Genomic DNA, 18,820 nt, shown 5'->3' with positions numbered 1-18,820 from the left:
TGTGTGTATGCGCCCATGCAAATAAACAAATGTTAAGCAAAAACACAGGAAAAGTTTAACAAGCTTACTGCTAGGTGTGGGGTGAAACAGCGGGGATGGAAAGACTGTCAATCAAGTCTTACATCCTGAAAAGCTGTCCTTCAAAAGGGACCGGAGAGGTGGCTATGTGGTCAGGGGCACTTCCTCCTCTTCCAGGGAACCCTGGTTCTAGTCCCAGAACCCACATGGTGACTCACTACCCGGGGTAACTCTGGGTCCAGGGGCTCTGGTGCCCTCTCCTGGCCTCTGCAAGCACCAGGTCCACATGTGGTGCACAGATATAGATGGAGGCCAAACACCCACACATGCTAAATAAATAAATAAACAAACAAACAAATAAAGGAGAAACAAAACATTTCAGATAAGTTATTTTTTAAAAAAATTAAAGAATTGGCCAGGCCAAGGTGGCATATGTCTTTAATCTCAGCACTCACAAGGCAGAGGCAGATGGATCTCTGTGAAGTCAAAGCTATCCTGGTTGCCTGGTCTACAAAGTGAGTTCCAGGACAGCCAGGACTACACAGAGAAACCCTGTCTCAAAAAACAAACAAACAAAAACAAGAAAGAAAAGAAAAGAGAATTGAGAAAAATTGTCATTAGTAGATATTCTAAGAAAGTCTAAAATGAATCCTTGGGCTGTACTATAAAGGATACTGTAGAGTGACTCAAATCCATGTGAGGAAATAAAGAGCACCTTGAAAGGCATAAATACATTTTGTTTGTAGTTCTTCTATCTGATTAATAAGACTACTGTATAAAGAAGCAATTATAAAACTGCTAATAGGCTTATGCCATAAAAAGATAATTTCTGTGACAGTAATAACTCAGAGGAGAGAGGAGGGAAGAAAATTAAGCCATGTTTCACTTAGCAAGTACAGGCTGGGAGAAGTCCAGAGCTAGGCAGCTGTGTGGACAGCAGAGTGTCCGCAAACCGAGAGGGCTCCAGCCCCGGGTGATGCAGGTTAGAAGACCACTGTTGTGTAATGTGAACCACGAGGCAACACTGTGCAGCACACGGCCGTGTGGCACGGCAGAGCCTTTGTGTTTTATTGAGACTAAATCAGTGTTAATCCAAGCTCGGTGGTTTTAAATTAAAATGGTAATTGAACAGGCTGGGGACGTCGCTCTGTGATAAAGAATTTGCCTAGCGCGTGCACAGCCCTGGGTCTGATCCCTTACATATCACATCACACACACACACACAATTAAAACCAGTTAGGAATTAGCTTAAAATGTAATAAAAGATTAATGATTAATGAAAACTTACGCTAAAAATATCTAACATAAGGGTCAGTGGTGAAAGCACTTGCCTCAAAGCCTGACCACCTCAGTTCCGGTAGAAGGAGAGAAACAATTCCTGAAAGATGTCCTTGTCTGACCTCCACATGCATGCCATGGCACGCATGCTTGCCCGCGCACACATGTGCACGCGTGGACAGTACACGTATACAGTACACGTATACAGTACATGTAAAGTCAACGAAACACCAGATGGAAAAGACTTTAAGACAAAAGCTGGCTTGGGAGCGTCGGTCGGCGCTGGAGCGCTTGCCTGGTGCGCTTGCCTGGTGCGCACGCTGCCAGCACCATAGTGGGAGTGGGCTTCCACAGAGAGGTGTCTCAGTGGGTGGAAGTGCAGAGGCGAGGGCTTGAGTTCACTCCCCGGCACCCGTGTAAGAGCTGGGCGTAGCCACGCATGCCCATGACCCCAGTGCTGGGTGGGTGGCACAGAAAGGAGGATCTTGGGAGTTTCCTGGCCTCACTTCCTTGCCCAATGGAGAGCTTCAGGCTCATCAAGAGAAGGTGAAGAAGGTCAGGGGAAGATGTCTGATGTCCTGCTCTTGGGCTCCCCGCGTGTCTGTGTATGCACAGTGACGAGTGCACACGCACATTACACACACATTGTAACTGAAATGAATAAGGACACTTAAGATGCTAAAAAGCCAATCTATTAGGAAATTATAACAATTATAAGTATATACTTACCCAGAACAACCCCAAACTTCAGAGAGTAAAATTAACAGCAATAATGGGGAAAACTAGGGGATTCAACAATGATAATTGTAGATTTCCAGATCTTTCTCTTTATTTATTTTTAATTTTTAAATTTTATTTCATTTTTGAGATAGGGTCTCACTAAGTAGGCTTCACTGGCCTGGAACTCTCTATATAGATCAGGCTGGACTCTAAATCACAGAGATCCACCTGCCTCCGCCTCCTGAGTGCTGAGATTAAAGGCCTGCACCACCACCTCTCAGCTCTGTTTTAATTTTTGGAACAAGGTCTTATATGGCACAGGCCGGCCTTGAACTTGCAGTTCTCTTACCCCAACCTCCTAAATGCTGGGAAAACAGGCATGTGCTACCTAGATCCAAGTCCTCATTTGCAATGATGGATGTGTATGTAGGCTGCGGATCAGTAAGGAAATAAAAGACTTGACGTTATAAACCGATGAGGCTTAACAGGTAGAGTGCTCCGCCTGGCTCCTCACAGGTATACATGAAGCATTGTCCAAGAGAGACTGCATGTGAGGCTGAAAACACATCTCAGTGAATTTAAAGGACTGCAGTCATACAAAATATATTCTCTAGCTATGCTGGGACATAAGTTAGCACACCAAATCTAAGGAAATTGGGGGATTCACAAATATATAGAAAGTAATTTTCTCCAAATACTAAAAGAAGGACTCACAAGTGAAATTAGGAAGTGCTTGAAGGCAAAAAAGAAAATAAAGAAAGAAAATGTAACATTTTAACACTTGTAGAGGCTGGAAAGATAGCTAAGAGCTAAGAGCAGCTAAGAGCACTGGCGGCTCTTCCAGAGGATGGGGTGCAGGTCCCAGAAGCCACTTCAGGCTCACAACTGCCTGTAACTCCAGCTCCAGGGGACCAGATGCCTCTGGCCTCCCTGGGCACCTGCACTCACAGACACATATACACATTCAAATAATTAAAAATGAAGAAATCTTTAAAAGACTTAACAGAATATATAGTTGTGGATGTCTATATTAAAAAAGGTTGGGAAAAGGCCTTAGGTCAGTCATCTTCTGCTATAAGAAACCAGCAAAGGAATGGAAAACTAAACCCAAAGCAGGCAAAGGAGAGAAGTAATAAAGATTAGAACGGGAAAAAAATGAAATAGTGAATAAAAAGGTCATGTATTGTACGACTCCATTTATATGCAGCACCCAGAATATGCAAATCCACCAGACAGAAAGTAGATCAGTCTTTTCCAGGGGCTGAGAAGAGGGATGGGAGTGACTGCTAATGCTTTCTTTCTGGGGCATTGAAAATGCTCAGAAATCCACACTGGCGATGGCTGCACAGCCCTGTGACTGCAGGAACCCACGGGGCTGGAAGCTTTAGAAAGGGCAAGTTACGTGGTTTTTTAATTGTATCTCAAATGGTGCTAAAAACAACAACAGAAATTTAACAGAGATAATTAGGTGAAAGGGATTACATCAGGGTCCCTGCAGGCCTGAGGGGAGAGCGTGCCAGTAAGGGACAAGCAGAGGCCCTGGTAGGTAGGAAGGCTTTGGTGTTATACAAGCAGCAATAGAAAGCCACCCACCCGGGTGATTTCAAGCCCTGGCTGCAGGCGAGGACTGGCCTTTTGAGCTGAGGATCTGGGGAGGATCTGGGGAGGCAGCAGCTGCCCAGACACAGGGAACTGCGTTTCAGGAGGTTCGGTGTTCAAGGTCATTCTGCTAGTTGGAGGCAGACCTGGCAGCCTGCCTGGTGCACAGAACCTCTGCTCCTCCAGGTGCCGGTCAGGACACCCCCAGGTCCTCCTCGCTCGGGGTGGCGGGGAAATTTGTGCCATCCGAGGCAGGCTGCTGCGTAGCTGTGGCTGACCTGGGCTGGTAGCAAATGGTGGCAGTCACGCAGAGCCAGGGACTCACGGTCCAGGCACTGGAGCAGCCCACCAAAGCTGAGGTCGGTCTGCCCATCCGGACCCTGAAGGACTGGTGGGGCATGGGTTCTGGAGGGAAGGCCGGCCCCTGCCTACTCTGTTTCTCATGGCTGGACATAGGGCTCGGTCTCAACCCGTCCTCCCAGTCCCCGCTTTTGCTGCTGGAGATCTAACCCACAGCTTCAGGCTCGCTGAGCTGTACCCTAGCCCCTACTGTTCCCCTCCCCCAGTTTTCCAGGTTATTAAGGTAGACTTAGATGTGCTAACTTGGCCTGGCTATGGACTGAGGGGGCTGGGTGGTCACAGCGTTAACTCAGAGCTTCTGGGGCCATCGGCCTGGATGCCAGGTTACCTTGTTTTAAAGCCCCCCCCCCCCCCGTCCCCTTGCCCTTACTTGGTAAACTCAGCATTCCCATTAGTCTGCTGTGAGGGACTAACTACACAGGGCTCTGTCCCTTGAATTCATTTGCAGACACAGCTTTCCATCTCTCCTCCTCCCCTGCTTAGCCCTTTGCTGGGCGGGTAAGATTCTAGAATATGGAAAGTCTTACTACCTTTGCAAATTGTTAGTTACCCCTGGGAAAGAAAGGCCTGGCCTGTATCCTTCTGAAAAACTGACTGAAAACCCAGTCAAGCCATGTCTCCTTTCTGCTGCTGATTGAGATGCAGAGCCCTGGTGATCTCGGAATAAATAGGCTTATAACTGGGACTGAAGGGGACGGGACTGGCTGTGAAGCCTGTGTGAGGGGCACCTGCCCACACTGCCCTGCTGTTTCCTGGCTTGGCTCATCCTCCTCTTTCAGCTAGCCCACAGGCGCTGCATGCTGTGTCACCCTTTCTATGTGGGCACAACGGTGTCAGGGGGCTGCCAGGACCAGGCCCTTCGTGCTGGGGGCCGAGTCTCTGGTCCTGAGCGGTATGATTGATCTTGGCTGGGTTTCCTCCCTTGCTGGGAGAAGCAAAGCATAGAAGTTCTCCAGTCTGCCGCCACTCTCAGACATCAGAGGGGGACAGGGACAGTCTGAATGCAGATGTGGGCTGTGAGGGCTTTTTTTCACTTAGAATCCCTGTGGCATTTATAAGGAGGCTGCGAGGCTTGCTGTATCATTATTCACGGCCTGGCGCTGTTGTCTTTCTAGAACGTTGCCTTCAATCCTAATTGCCAGCCGTGTGCACGGAGCTGGTGTCGGCCCACACAGCCACTAACCCCTGCATTTAGTTTGCTGCCGCTGAGTGGGGAGTGGGGGCAGGCTGGGTTAGAGGTACTTAATAGTTGATAAAACCTCAGCATGGCTGGGCGGGGAGGGGTGGCTATGAGGGCCATTTCCCCCTTTCCAGGAGCGAGCACCTTGGTGAAGAGCCTGGCTTTTGTTCGTTGGTACCCCATTCCTCCCAAGGCCCAACCTATACTCTGACCCTTTCAGGCAGAGGCTGTACCTTCTGCTGTGTTGTTTTTCTCATTATCCCTCTATACCACTCTGTACTCTGTCATGTTGCATGTAGAAATTGAGGATGCCTAGAAAATGTTTCTCCACATGTCATATATAAGAAATGAACAATTATGTGTTTATGATAAAAAGATAAAGTGGGTGCTGTGTACCAGACCTATGTGGGATAATATAGAATGTGTGCAGACACACATTTTTATTATGTTTATATGAACATATGTAATTAAATAGAAGCCCATGAAAATAAGATCAGAAAGAACATAGATTAACCAAAATGTCAAAACCAGGGGGAGACTGAGAATATATATTCAGGCCCTAGAATTCAATACATTATACTATATTTGAGTCAGACATCTAACTCTGATGGGTAATCAAGGCAGGAAGAAAATATCAGTGACGTGGCTCATGTGATCTCTAAGGAGAGAGACACCAGGCACATTAGAGCTAAAGGGAATGTCTCACTTGGCAGTCACCCACTGGACTCTCAGTGAGGAGCAAAATGCATATGGAAAGTGTGTGATATGCAGGTGCTACTGTTCTCTCCCTGCACCCGCAGTGGACATCGCTAATCGACCACTTCCACTCTGAAACTCGGGGTGCCATGCTGTTCTTTGAAGCATACTACTCCAGGCAGACTTCACTACTTATTTAGAATCTACATGCTACAGGAAACCTACTTGCTCTCGCAGTGTGAGGGATGGTGGCAGTATCAGGGGACTGATGGGGGGGAGGGTGTTCTGAGTGGAGAGCCTCCTGACGTGTATTGGGTGCTCTTTGGGATGTAGTGGGAAAGAGCTGGGAAACAAGCTTGGGGGTCACAGAGGCCTTGTCAGAATGCACAGCATCTTGATTCCCCTGCTCCCACTGCCTTGAGGAGCAACCCCTCCTACATCAAGCTCTAGGCCCCCACGCTGACCATTCTTCCACCGACCCAGACTACCCCTTCAGGAGGACTTTGTACAGCTAATTCACAGACTAACTTCACCAAAACACGTTTTTGTTGTTTAAAACATGTGTTTGTAGGCATGCCTTCACCAGAGTTTCGACTATTTTCCTCCTTTGAGCTTTTGTTTTCCTTTCTTTCTCCCTCTCTACTTTCCCCATCCCTTCTTTTCTTTCAAAGTAAGGTCTCATGTAGCCCAGGTTGGCTTTGAACTCACTGTGTAGCAAAAAAAAAAATGACCTTTGAACTGATCCTCAAGCCTCTACTTCCCGTGTGCTGGGATCACAGGTCTGCGCCATCACAACCACTGTCTTGAGCTTTTGTGTGCGTGCATACTCATTTATGCGTATGAATGTGGCGCAGGCATGTATGGCATGTGGAGCTCCAAGGACAGCCGGGGTCAGCCCCTGCTCTTCCACATCTTTAGACACAGGGTCTCTGTCGTTTCCCGCTTGCTACCCAGGGTGGAGTACCTTAGTCACCCTGTTAGTGACCCATGAGCATTCTGGGTTTGATGTTGAGTACTGATTGCCAACATGGCAAGATTTGGAATGGCTGAGGAGGCATGATTTCAGGCCCCCCGGGAGGGATTGTTTAGCTTAAGTTAGTCTCTGACCATGCTTATGAGAGATTATACTGAAGAGCCGCATTCCCTGGGCTTGGGTCCTGGACTGCACAAAGAGAGCAAAGCTGACTGGGTATCAGCCCTCATCTTTCTCCACTTCCGGACTGTAGATGCAATGAATGTGACCAGCTGCCTCGAGCTCTCGCCATCTCTCCTCCACCATGATGGACTGTATCCTTTAAACTGTGAGCCAAAACAAGCCTCTCCTTTTAAAAGCTGTCCCTTGTCAGTGTCTTGCTCTTTTATTGAGATGGTAAGACACTGTGACCAAGGCAACTTAGTTGGGAGTTCACATCTGTACCTGCAAGTAGGAGGCAGGAAGAGAGCTAGTGTAGAATGGCTCAGGTTTTTGAAGCCTTAAAACCCAGTGACACACCTCCTCCAGTAAGGTCACACCTCCTAATCCTTCCCAACCAGTTCTACCAAAAGGGGGCAAAGCCTCCCATCTATGGGCCTCTGGGGCTGTTCTCATTCAAACCACCACAGCACTGAGATAAGTAACCAAGAAGTGGGGGCTCTTCTGTTCCCGCCTCCCACTTCCCTTTAGGAGCTCTGGAATTATAGATGATTGCACTGCTGTATCTGGCCTTTACATGGCTTCTGGGGGAGACAAACTCAGGTCCCCAGGCTTGCGTGGTAAGTGATTTTACTTGCTGAGCCATCTTTCCGGCTTTCTCTGAAGCTTTTTAAAGTGTCACAGTCACTAATTTAGCAACTTCCTATGTGTATTAATTATCAAATTACTTATTCTTCCCATGTGAACACTCTCTGTCACCTCTGTCTCCTTCTTGCAAACTTTGCGTGTTCATGGATGAAACAATTTAGCAGCGTGGCAGCAGTGATGACAGAGCCCACACTGGTGGCTCCTGGACTGACTGTGTGAAGCCAGGAACACTGAGGATCCTGCTCAGGGTTCTCATGTCTGCAAGGCTCCTTCTTTTTTGTGATCCTTCTGGGTGCACTTTCATAGACACTGAGGGATGGGCAGAGGTGGGTAACACAGTCACAGTGTGCAGCCCGGGAGATAGGCCAGGGTCTGGGATGAGCTGCTTCACGATCTCTCACTGGAGACAAAGACAGCAGGTGACAGACACCATCCAGGGACCACAGAAGCAGCACAGGGACTGGGGCTCCCTTTGGGCCCCATGGCTACAGCAGAGGAGTAAAGTCGGCTAGGGAATGGACGCTGGAGATAGAAAGGAAGGCAAGCTCTGCCGTGGTATCTCTGAGCCAGGCCTCAGAGGACAGTTAGCTTCAGGCAGACAGCTCTCCCCAGAGCTGAATCAATTTAGCATGTGTATGAGTCCTGTTGCCTTCTCAGATCTGCAGAGGTGATTTTTCTCAGAGTTCGTGATCACAAGTAAGAGCCCAGCAAAAACAGGACTGTGAGCCTGACAACCAGGGCCCCGTAAATGAGGGTCAGGCTTGGCTGCATCCAGTGACTGACGGCGTCTTCAGGAGCACGTGCCTCCATCTGTTGACTGCTCTGAGCATCATTTCCAGACTGGCTGTTTCTGAGCGGCGGTAAGATGGCCACAGGATTTCTCATGCCAGCACCAGTGGCACCACTTTACCCACTGTTCACTTCCCGTGTCAATCTCTGCCTGCCACCCACCTCCCGTGCAGGCATTGTACACACCACGATGCTGTCTGTTGCTCGATTCCTGTGACAATACTATTACCACAGCTCACTGTCACAAAAGCTAAACTTCTCAGTAACCCAGGGAAGACATACCTTGGCTTAGGCCTTTAGCCAATCACTCTCCAGGAACTGGAGGAGGGTGGTGGATATCTTAATAGGTTCCCAGTCATGCCCACCCCTAAGGAGGAAGAAGCAGGGGCCAGTTTATCTTCTCCAGAAGGATGACGTGATTATTTAAACCTGAAGAAGGAAGCTGGACAGGCAAGATGGATATCCATCACACAGAGAAGAGATAACACACAGAGATGGCCTTTGCGTTGCTAAAGGTAGAATTGTCTTCCCAGCTCAAGATGCACAGCTGTCTGGGCCTTTGTGCTTCATTCTTAAGGCTCCCGTGTGCTTAGCGGTGTGTGGCATTGCCGCTGTTCTGGGGTATCCAGGGTGTGGACACTAGGCCTCTTCACACCTTCCTACAAGGAGCATCCTAAGCCTTCTCATGAAGACTTCCCACCGCCCTGTACAGGAAATCCCTCACGTGGAACCTTCACATGCAGTAAACTGCCATGCTCAGGGGGAAAACAGCTTCTCTCTAATATGCTTGTGTCCCAGGATGCTGGTCCCTAGCACCACTTGGCCTCTTCTTGAGTCTCTTTGGGGTGCTCATCTTGGCTCAGACCTTGACCAGATGTTGGTGTCATGTGCAGTTTGTGAAGAGGTCCATCTGGTGATGGTCCTGCAGGGAATGGACAGGGCAGAGACTGGGCCCTGACAAAAGGAGGCACCCCTTAAAGCTTTGGAGCTCACAGCGTGCACAGCTGCTTCCTAGTACAGCTGCTCTGTGGCCGTTGTTTTCTGGTTGCTGGTGGTGGCCTGCCTTCTCGTACCCAGATTGAAGGGTGTCAGGGAAACCCACAACTCCAAGGCCACAAATCTGAGACACAGCTCTGAGGGTTGGGAAGGTGGGTCAGTGTCCCAAGGGTGTCCTGAGGCATGGAAACCCAGGAGGCACACAGCTCTGAGAGGAGGCCTCCTCAACAGAGATGTTGCGGCTCCCAGGGGAGGGTTACCCCAAACCCTGATGAGCTTAGGAGCCTGAGCTCAGCTGCTTCTCCAAGTAATGCAGCTCCCAAGGGAGCGGGGTGGCCCAACCCCCATGAGCTGAGCTTGGCAGCCTGGGAGCCGCTCCTTCTTCATTTCTTCTCTTCTTCCTCTGATGAGTGAATCACAGCAGGCAGTAAATCTCTCAAGAGATTTCATGAAGGGAAAAATCCAGGAGAGAAGGGACAAACCTAGCAGCAACTGCCTCTGCTCCCAGAAGGCAACGGAGAACTGGGGCAAACACAGCCTTTATATAGGAAATCTTAGGGGCGGGGCTTTCTGAGGGGGGGGCAGGGATTTCTAGAGTGTGGATTGGTAGAATTTCAAGTCCTAAGCTTGGGGAGCTCAGGGATTGGTGGGTTTTCCTGTTCAGGGATTGGTGGGTTTTAGTGGTGAACTCAGGGATTGGTCGGTTTTTCTGCTCAGGGATTGGTGGGTTTTTGTCAGGTCTTTTCACTTCAAATTTGCATAATGTGGGATGAGTCTGCCTGGGGGCTGGAGATGACAGTTACAGAGGTCTGGACAGAGGGGTGGCGGGCTGCTGGAGCCTCCTCAGGCAGAGGTCTGGCCACTTTTCCACCCTGAGGGGTTAGAAAGTGTACAAAGTGTCCAAAATTGAGAGTTCACTGTGAAGGCAGCAGGCCGAAGCCGGAGAGGGCTTTCTCATGGACAGCTCCTGCTCAGGCGTTGCTGAGGAGCTGGGGCTATTTTGTCTCCTGCCTCCACAGCTCCAGGGCTGGAAGGAGGGCCCACAGCCCTGAGGAGAAGGGGAACTGGCAGTGAGCGGCTTGCTACTGCGTACTGAGTTGGCCTCTAAACATAGCTCTTGGGGGTACAGTGGGCCGCTTAGATTCCCTGATGCTGCTGGGGGCATGGCAGTGGGGTCACCCCAGCTTGTGGGGCGTCAGGGCCGCTTGGATTGCCTCAGCCTGCGGTGGGCTTGGGGCGGCAGGTTGCCTCGGCTCCCGCCTTTCAGCGGACGAGCCTGGGGACTGGTCACCTTCCCCTTTCTGGTGCCGTACTGAGGTTTTGTTTTTCTCTTCTTGGTATTAGTTGCTTCTCTGGTACTGCTGTAACAAATACCCAAGAAGAACAACTTGGAGGGGGGGTATTTGAGCTCACGGTTTCAGGGAGTCTGGTGCAGCGTGATTTGGCCCAGGGATGGAGCGCCATGGCAGTGGAAGTACATGGCATAATGCTTGCTTGTTTGCTTGTTTGCTTGTTTGTTTTGTGTTTAACCTCTTAGGCAGGGGTACAGAGAGGAAAGTGACTCAGGAAAGGACGGGGGCATCCCCTCTGTGCCCTGCTTCCTCTAGTGAGGCCCCACCTCCCACTCTGCCGCCTACAATAGAATAGTATTTCTAATCTATGGAGGGATTAATCCATCAGTAAATCAGAACCCTTGTGATCTAAGCTCTCTGAAGAAGCCTTCACAGGCACACCCGGAGGTGTGCCTTCCTAATCCTGCTTCCTAATCTACTGCCTGACGGCTGGGAAGACTGTCCCGCTGTTTTCTGTGTGGGGGTGGACTCAGGGGTGGACTCGGGGCCTCTGCATACCAGGGAAAGGCTCTGCGGACGAGGCTGCATCCCAGCCCACTGCTGCACAGTTTTAACCTGCTTCCAGGCTTATCTGGAAGGCTGGGCTGAACCGGCTGGGTTGTTTCTTTGGTTTTTACTTTTGTTTTTAAGACAAGGTCTCACTAGGCAGCCCACTCAGGGTGTGTATTGAGATGGCCTCACACTCACAGAAATCTGCCTGCTTCTGCCTCCCAGGTGCTGGGACCGAGGTGTATGCCATACACGTGGCCCTGTGGTTGGGTTGGAGAGCTGTCCACTCTTCAGAGAGCTGTCCGGCTTCCTCAGCATTGCTGAACCACATCACAGCCCTTGGGTTCTGTCTGACACCATGACCAAAAAGCAAGTTGGGGAGGAAAGGGTTTAGTCAGCTTACATCCCACACTGGAGGAAGTCAGGGCAGGAACTCAAGCAGGGCGGGAACCTGGAGGCAGGAGCTGATGCAGAGGCCGTGGAGGGTGCTGCTTCCTGCTCCCACCTCCCCCACTGATCACGGAGAAAATGCCTTCAGCTGGATCTCATGGCGGCATCTCCTCTCTGCTGATGTTCCTTCCTCCCTGATGACTCTAGCTTGTGTCAAGTTGGCACAAGACCTGCTCCTTGAAACCCCATTTGAGAAGCTCTGGGTAACCATGTCCATTGGTCTCTCTTCTTAGCATTTGTTTTTATCTCTGTGGGGATAAGGCTGCTAGAAAACATTTTCTCCCTTTACTAGATTGTTTGTGCTATGAAAAGGTCAGTCGTGAGCTGCTTGTCATCCTCCACCCTCAAATGCAGACACGCTGGACCACGCTCCAGCTGTAATAGGCCTGTCTTGTTACCCTTTATGCTAAGCCAGCTGCCTTTGGGAGTCTGACCTTCTGTAGCACTGATCAAATTATCGGGGCCTCAGTTTACCTTCTTACCAAGACACCACAGCCAGAGGCTCCACTCCTGGCTTTGGAGACTCTGGGAAACTCTGTGATGCTCATGGCTTGGGCCCCGCCATAACTGGTAACACTTCTGAGAAGTATCTAGAATCTAGGCCCTTTCTAACAGCAACAGACAGACAAACCCTTCATTACTGGCACGGTGACACACGCTTATGATCCCCAGTACTTGGGAGGCAGAAGCAGTAGGACCCTAGGTTCCAGGACAGCTTGGGCTATACAGAAAGATCCCATCTCAAGAAGGAAGGAAGGAAGGAGGGAGGAAGGGAGGAAAGAAGGAAAGGAGGAAGGAAGGAAGGAAGCGATTTGTATGTGCCCAGACTGAAAACACATCCCCTAGAGGATTTAAACCATCCCTCAAGGTCCTGCCTTGGATAGGAAACACCCTATATTTGTCCATGGGCTGCTGTCACCGTGGGACTTGGTTTCCAGTACAGTAGTGGTGCCGTGGCCTGGCCCAGCTTCCCTGCACTAGAGAGAATCCAGGCCTGGGTTTGGCTCCAGCTGGGCCTTGTAAAGCTGTTACTTATTGAGTTAAGTCAGAGTGGTTCAAATGTTGATGTGCAGCACCTGGGTCGCCCTGACAACCACCACAGAAGGGAGGCCCTCCTTCTGCTGGGGCTCCCTAACCCTCTCTCTGCTGGGCCCATGGCTTCCTGGTAGGTGCTGCTGGCTCTCTGTGCTCTAAGGAGCCAGGAAACTATTGCAGTATTTTGCTGTACCTGGTTGGTGCCTGTCTGCAGGGGCTTTTCTGGACTGTGCTGTGGGGAAGGGGCACCAGCTGGGAAAGTGTTTGGTAAATGGTTCACAGAGTTGCCTAGCAGCAGAAAGGCCGTGGGTTGGAGGACAGCCAGGAGCCTCCGCCTTAGTCGCTACATTCCGTCTGTACCATCCTTCCTACTCCAAGGGACAGAACAGATGTGAGGGCCTGGGTGGATGGCTTCTGAGTTTTGGTGGAAAGTTGAACAGCAGGTGGCCCAAGGGCCAGGCAGAAAAGGGGGCTATGCAGCTAGCAAGTCGGACTCCTCTGTTGGACGGATGCTGTGACAAGCTGAGTTCTGCGTAGGAGAGATGGGTTACGATGTACAAGCCATCCCCAGATGTCCATGCGATGGGCCGAAACCCAAGGGTCACAGAGACAAAAATAAATCTTCAAGGAAAAGCCATGTTTCTTATAATAATATATCTAGTGTTTGAAGTACCAGGTAGAGATGGGCTTTTTGTTTGGTTGGTTTTGTTCTTTGAGACAAGGTTTCTCTGTGTAGCCCTGGCTGTCCTAGAACTCACTATGTATTCCATGCTGGTCTCAACCTCAGAGATCCACCTGCCTCTGCCTGGCTGAGAGGTGGGCTTTTAAAGCAATTTACTGATCATTAGCTACCATGGGTATTTCGTTGTGTCTTGCTGAGATTTTAACCCAGGATCTTATGTGTTAATGTGTATCAGAACCTCCCAGTAGCCTGTGTATGTGGTTTTCTACTTATGCTGGAGATGGAAAGTTTCCCTTGGGGGGAAAAAAATTGAGTGAATACATGAGTTGATTTAAAGGAAAGTATGAAATGAAGAATAGTCTCTGAGACTCGGGAGCAGCCTTCCAGAATGCATCACAAGGACTGGGGTGGGCTGGGGAGGGGCAGGACCAGTGAGGTGGATCCAGGAGAGAAAGACAGACTGGATTCATAGGTCCAGAGATGTGGCCACAGATCTTGGTGTAGAGTCCTTTTGAATTGTGATGGATGAGACCTGTAGGGACTAGAGGGTGAATCGGACTCTATTATCAAGAGCCACCAGTCTCTGGGTGTAGACCCTTAATTCAGGAGGCACCAGGAACCATTGAAGGTGTTTAAAGAGAAGAGTGGTTCATGACTATCTTTCAAGAGTCTCATTTGTGATGGGTATCATTACTTGGAGTCAGGATGACAAGTTGGGGCTTAAGCAGAAGTATTATTATGAGGTCAAGCCAGGGCCATAGGCTCACAGCTCATCCCCCACTGACTCTGGAGAGAATCAGGTCTGAGGCAGATGAGGCCAGCCTTGGTCCATGGGTTACAAAGGATGCTAAGCATGGCTGCAGATCAGAAGCCTGTGGCTGGAGCTGTCTGGGATGCCTGTTCTGGATATCCAGGGAGAAGGATGGGGAAGGAGGGGCCCAGTGGCAGCCCCTGGCGCCTCCAGGCCTAGCACAGAGTGTTCTGGAATGCTGTGAGGGGAGTGGGTGGAGTGAGCTGGAGGAAGCTTTTCTGTGGCTACCCCAGGAAGTGTGCAGTTTCCTGCCTGGGTTTGGTTGGGACAGCCCTGGCTGACAGCCCAGGTCAGGATTTCATTCAGCAGCAGGCCCTACACCCTGGGTCACCTCTATTTGTTTGTTTATCACTGTCCCATTTCCTCCTTCCATCAGTTCAGGCACCAACTCTGCTTAAAACCCCAGGCATTCAGCTTTGTCCCTTGAGGGCCTTCTCCGTGCCAGGCAGCAAGGATTGGGGCTGCCAGGGTCCACTGATACAGTAAGTGGACTGTAGGGATCCATTGCAGACTGTCTGCCTGTGCTGGCACTGTAGCCAGACCATGGCAAATTGTCTACCTGGGAACATAAATCATTCTGTTCCTTTGTGCAGGGTGCAGGGCTATGAAATGCAGGTATGCTCAGTCCTGGGTGGCAACATTTTGGAGGGCTGATTTGACTGGTGCTGTAGGTAAGGTATAAGGGTGGTGTCAGCTTAAGACTGGGGTCTGCTCAGGGCTGACTGGACGGTATTTCTGGGAGTGGGTTCCTCAGGGTGGGAAAAGCTGCTATTGTTGTTGTTACTGTAGTGGTTTTTCCAAGACAGGGTTTCTCTGTGTAGCCCTGGCTGTCCTGGAACTCGCTCTATAGATCAGGCTGGCCTCGAACTCACAGATCCACCTCTGCCCAGATGGAATAATTTCAGCATCTAAAGGGACTGGCATAGATGTTTGCTCTCTGGGATGTCGCTTGGCTGCCCTCCTTGGCCTGGAGGTTGGATGAAGAGTGAGCAGAAGGTGGCATCCTCTCTTCTGTCCTCTCTTACTTCTGGGGAAGCTTGAGAATCAGGGTGGCCTTGTTGTCTTCATAGCTCCCTGGAGCGCCTGCTCTGCCCAGAGTTGGTGCCAGGAGCCCTGTGACCTCAGGCTGGCACAGTCACTCTCCTGCCGACAGGCTTCCTGCCTGCCCGACAGTCTAGTTCTCTGTGTCCCTTTCTGGCTCAGCGATCAGGAAGAGGCCACCAAAGGCTTCCTCCCTGGCGCCTCTGGGAGGATGGCTATCTCAGGAAAGCCAGACCACTGCCTGGTGTCTGCGAGGTTCCTCGCTTCAAGGGAGGCCTCCTCCTCCTCCTCTGCAGATCCTGGGCCTGCAGAGGGCGGGATCTCCTGGAACCCACAGGAGCTGGCCTGGAAGTTGCTCGGTATCCCAGGCTGGCCCTGAATTTGTGATCCTCCTGTCTCTGCCTCCTGACTGCTGCGATTACAGTCTTAAGCCATCATGCCTGGCTGTCTGGTACAGTATGATTCGTACAACACCTGCTATATTGTTAAAACCGATCACTTTAAGAAAATACCTCCAAGGCTGGAGAGATGGCTCAGAGGTTAAGAGCACTGGCTGCTCTTCCAGAGGTCCTGAGTTCAATTCCCAGCAACCACATGGTGGCTCACAAGCATCTATAGTGAGATCTGGTGCCCTCTTCTGGTGCACAGGCACACATGCAGGCAGAACACTGTATAAATTATAAATAAATAAATAAATCTTTTTGAAAAAGAATAAAAAAAGAAAAGAAAAGACTTCCAGAAATGGAGTAAGCTAAAGTGAAGTAAAATGAGTTTAAGGCGGCGATCATCTTACACTTTTCAAAAGCTGGGATAGAATCTGTGCCGCCCAGCCTCTCCTCCTAAATATGTTTTGGGGAGAGGCTCATAAAGAGTTGCACAGTGTGTCATGGCATTAACGTTTCGCAGAGCGGTGTTTTGCCAGTTCTGAGGCTTCTGTCTGCCGGAGGACAAAAGGTGTGGATGGACTTTGCAGACTGACAGGTAAGCTCAGTTGGGTCATCACTAGGCATGTGCTGGCGGGGCCTGCCCAGCAAAGTCATGGCATTCATCTCCTAGTGCTGTGCGCCTGGTTTACTGACAAGCTTCCTAGGAAAGGCTTGTGCTAAAGACTGTAGGTTCTTATCCATAACGAAGGCCCCTGTCCTCATGCAAGGACTGTAACTGTTTATGGAAAGAGGAGCCCATGACTCAGACAGGCTGAGGGCCCCCCAAAAGGAACCAGTCCCATAGAAAGGGCCGCGTGTAGCATGAAGAAGAGTAGCCTGCCACTTCTCTCTAGGATGCTGAAGCACAGAGACTAAAGAATAAGAAGCTGAAGACTTGGGAAAATGTTGCTCTTCGGACCCTGAGAGGTGGGCTCACTGTGGGTGGCCCTCCCAAACATGATGGGGCAGTGATTGGCATGTATGAGGGTGGAGGATGGCGGGGGTAGGCAGAGAGAACAACAGTGACAGCTGCTGGACGTGGATGAGGCAGCTGGTCCTTAATCTTTTGGGGCTCAGACGAAACACATCTGGGAGTGTTTGATTGAAATGACATGTTGTTCATTTTCAAATGAAATCCTTGTTTATGCGTGCTGCTTAGAATTGATCTCCTGGCCCTGAAAACGCTAAGCAAATATGTAACCGTTGCCATGGTTTTGTTTGTTGGTTTGTTTGTTTTGTTTTGCTTTGGCGGGGGTGGGGGGAAAGCTTTCTTTTGTTTGCAGGGCTGGGGCTTGAACCCTGGGTATTGTACACGCCAGGCAGGCCCGCTATTTCTGAGCTGCTTCCTTTACCCCCTTTTAGCTTTCACTTTGAGGCAGGGTATCTTGAAGCTGTCCAGGCTAGCCTTGAACTTAATGCATAATTCATGCTGCCTCTGTCCATTAGCATTTTTTTTTTTTAAGACAGGGTCTCTTTACATAGCCTTGGCTGCCCTGGAACTCACTATGTAGACCAGGCTGGAACTCACAAAGATTGACTCACTCTGCCTCCCAAGTGCTGGGATCACAAGTGCGTGCCACCCTGCAGCTCTTACCTGCATGTGTTCTATGCTGAATCTCTTCCTACACCCTAGTCTTCTCTTTCTTCAGTTGCTTCTGTTCTGTGTTGGCTGTTCTTGTGGTTTGGGGTGCCGTGTGCCTTTCCAGTGGGGCAGGCTTTCTATGACAGGGGCTCACAGATGTTAATCCCAACCTGAGCTGTGCGTACTGGGGCTTTGTTCACCCGGGGAGGCTGAGCCACTGCCTGCAGACCCTGGTTAAGCTGCTGCATTGGCAAACATTTAGGGGAACACCAACCCCTGGGTCCAGCGCTGTGTCCAGTTGGGACACAGCCATGGCTCCTCTGGAAAGGTCCATGATGCCTCTGCGGAGTGAACTTTTTGCTTTGGTGGTTTTTCAGCTATGCATATTCCGGGTGGCCCAGGAAATTTCACAGGTGTTCTGAAGAGCATGATTTTGTGGAGGTTTCAGGGGGAAAATAGGGGAACAATTTTCACAGGTGTCCTGGTTGACTTTTTGTCAAGTCAGCACAAATTAGAGTCATCTGAGAAGAGGAACCTCAGTTGAGAAAATGCCACCATCTTGTTCCTGGAAACAAGTCTGGGGCATTTCTTGGTTAATGACAGGTGTCGGAGAGCACAGGAGGCCACTATGGGTGGGACCACTTCGAGCTGGTGGTCCTCGGTGCTATAAGAAAGCAGGCTGAGCTTTCATGAGGAGAAAACCAGTCAGCAGTGTTCCTCCATGGCCTCTGTCAGTTTCTACCTCAGCTTCCCTCAATGGACTATAGCCTGGACAGCTAAACCAATTAGCCCTTTTATCCCCATGTGGTTTTTGGTCAGGGTCCTTATCACAGCAATAGACACCAGTCTAAGGCAGTGGGTTATCTCAGGCTGCTTATGGGAGGCACCTGAGAGCTAAGTGTGCCACTTTGTTTTACCTCAAGGTGATAGGCGGGGCCAGGGGGCTGGACTTATAGACAGCTAGAGTAATAATAAGTAGGAGAAACAGTTATATAGAGTGATGTGTGTCTGTGTGTACATTTGTGTAGCCGTGTGTATGTCCGTGTGTCCACATGAATGTGATATATACATGGAGAGACAGAGCAGAGTTTGGTTGTCTGTTCCCTCACCCCCTCTCTTCCCATTTCTCTTCTTCCCCCTCTTCCCTTCATCTCCTCTCCAGGCTGGCCTCAACTTACTATATAGCTGAGGATGGCCTTGAACTTCTGATCTTCATGCCTCCACCTACCACGTTCATGGGATCCACTGCAGGGCAGGCACGCTGCTGTCCTCAGCTCCTGCTGTGTGTGTGTGTGTGTGTGTGTGTGTGTGTGTGTGTGTGTACTCAAGTGCACCTGTGTTCTGAAGTTGTCCAATGAGCTTGAATCCAGGACTCTACTCATACCAAAAAAGTGCTCTGTTGCTGGGTCACATAGTTGTATTTTGAAAATGTATTTAATAAAACCCTTACAATAATTTTTAAAAAGCTGATTGCTATAGAAAGCTGATTTGTTGCTTGAGTTTAATGTTCTCCATTTGGGAAGAAGGGTCCTGCCTT

The 18,820-nt window shown here is 50.0% G+C and overlaps 1 protein-coding gene across 4 annotated transcripts in view; it reads left to right on the top strand.

Moving 5' to 3' along the window:
* The window catches only part of Rph3al (rabphilin 3A like (without C2 domains)), a 138,912-nt gene that overhangs the window by 22,370 nt on the left and 97,722 nt on the right, over positions 1-18,820 (top strand). Inside the window, exon 1 of one of the 4 annotated variants that reach the window (XM_055619498.1) lies at positions 12,844-12,872. The exons of the other annotated variants lie outside the window; for them this stretch is intronic. The gene's annotated coding sequence lies outside the window, so the exon portion shown is untranslated. Of the gene's footprint in view, positions 1-12,843; positions 12,873-18,820 lie in introns of those variants that run through there. 4 annotated transcript variants of the gene reach the window in all.

The sequence above is a fragment of the Psammomys obesus genome, unplaced genomic scaffold (assembly GCF_907164565.1).
Source record: "Psammomys obesus unplaced genomic scaffold, mPsaObe1.curated_primary_1811, whole genome shotgun sequence".
In the NCBI taxonomy this organism is placed as follows: domain Eukaryota; kingdom Metazoa; phylum Chordata; class Mammalia; order Rodentia; family Muridae; genus Psammomys; species Psammomys obesus.
This window is presented reverse-complemented; position numbering and strand designations above follow the sequence as displayed.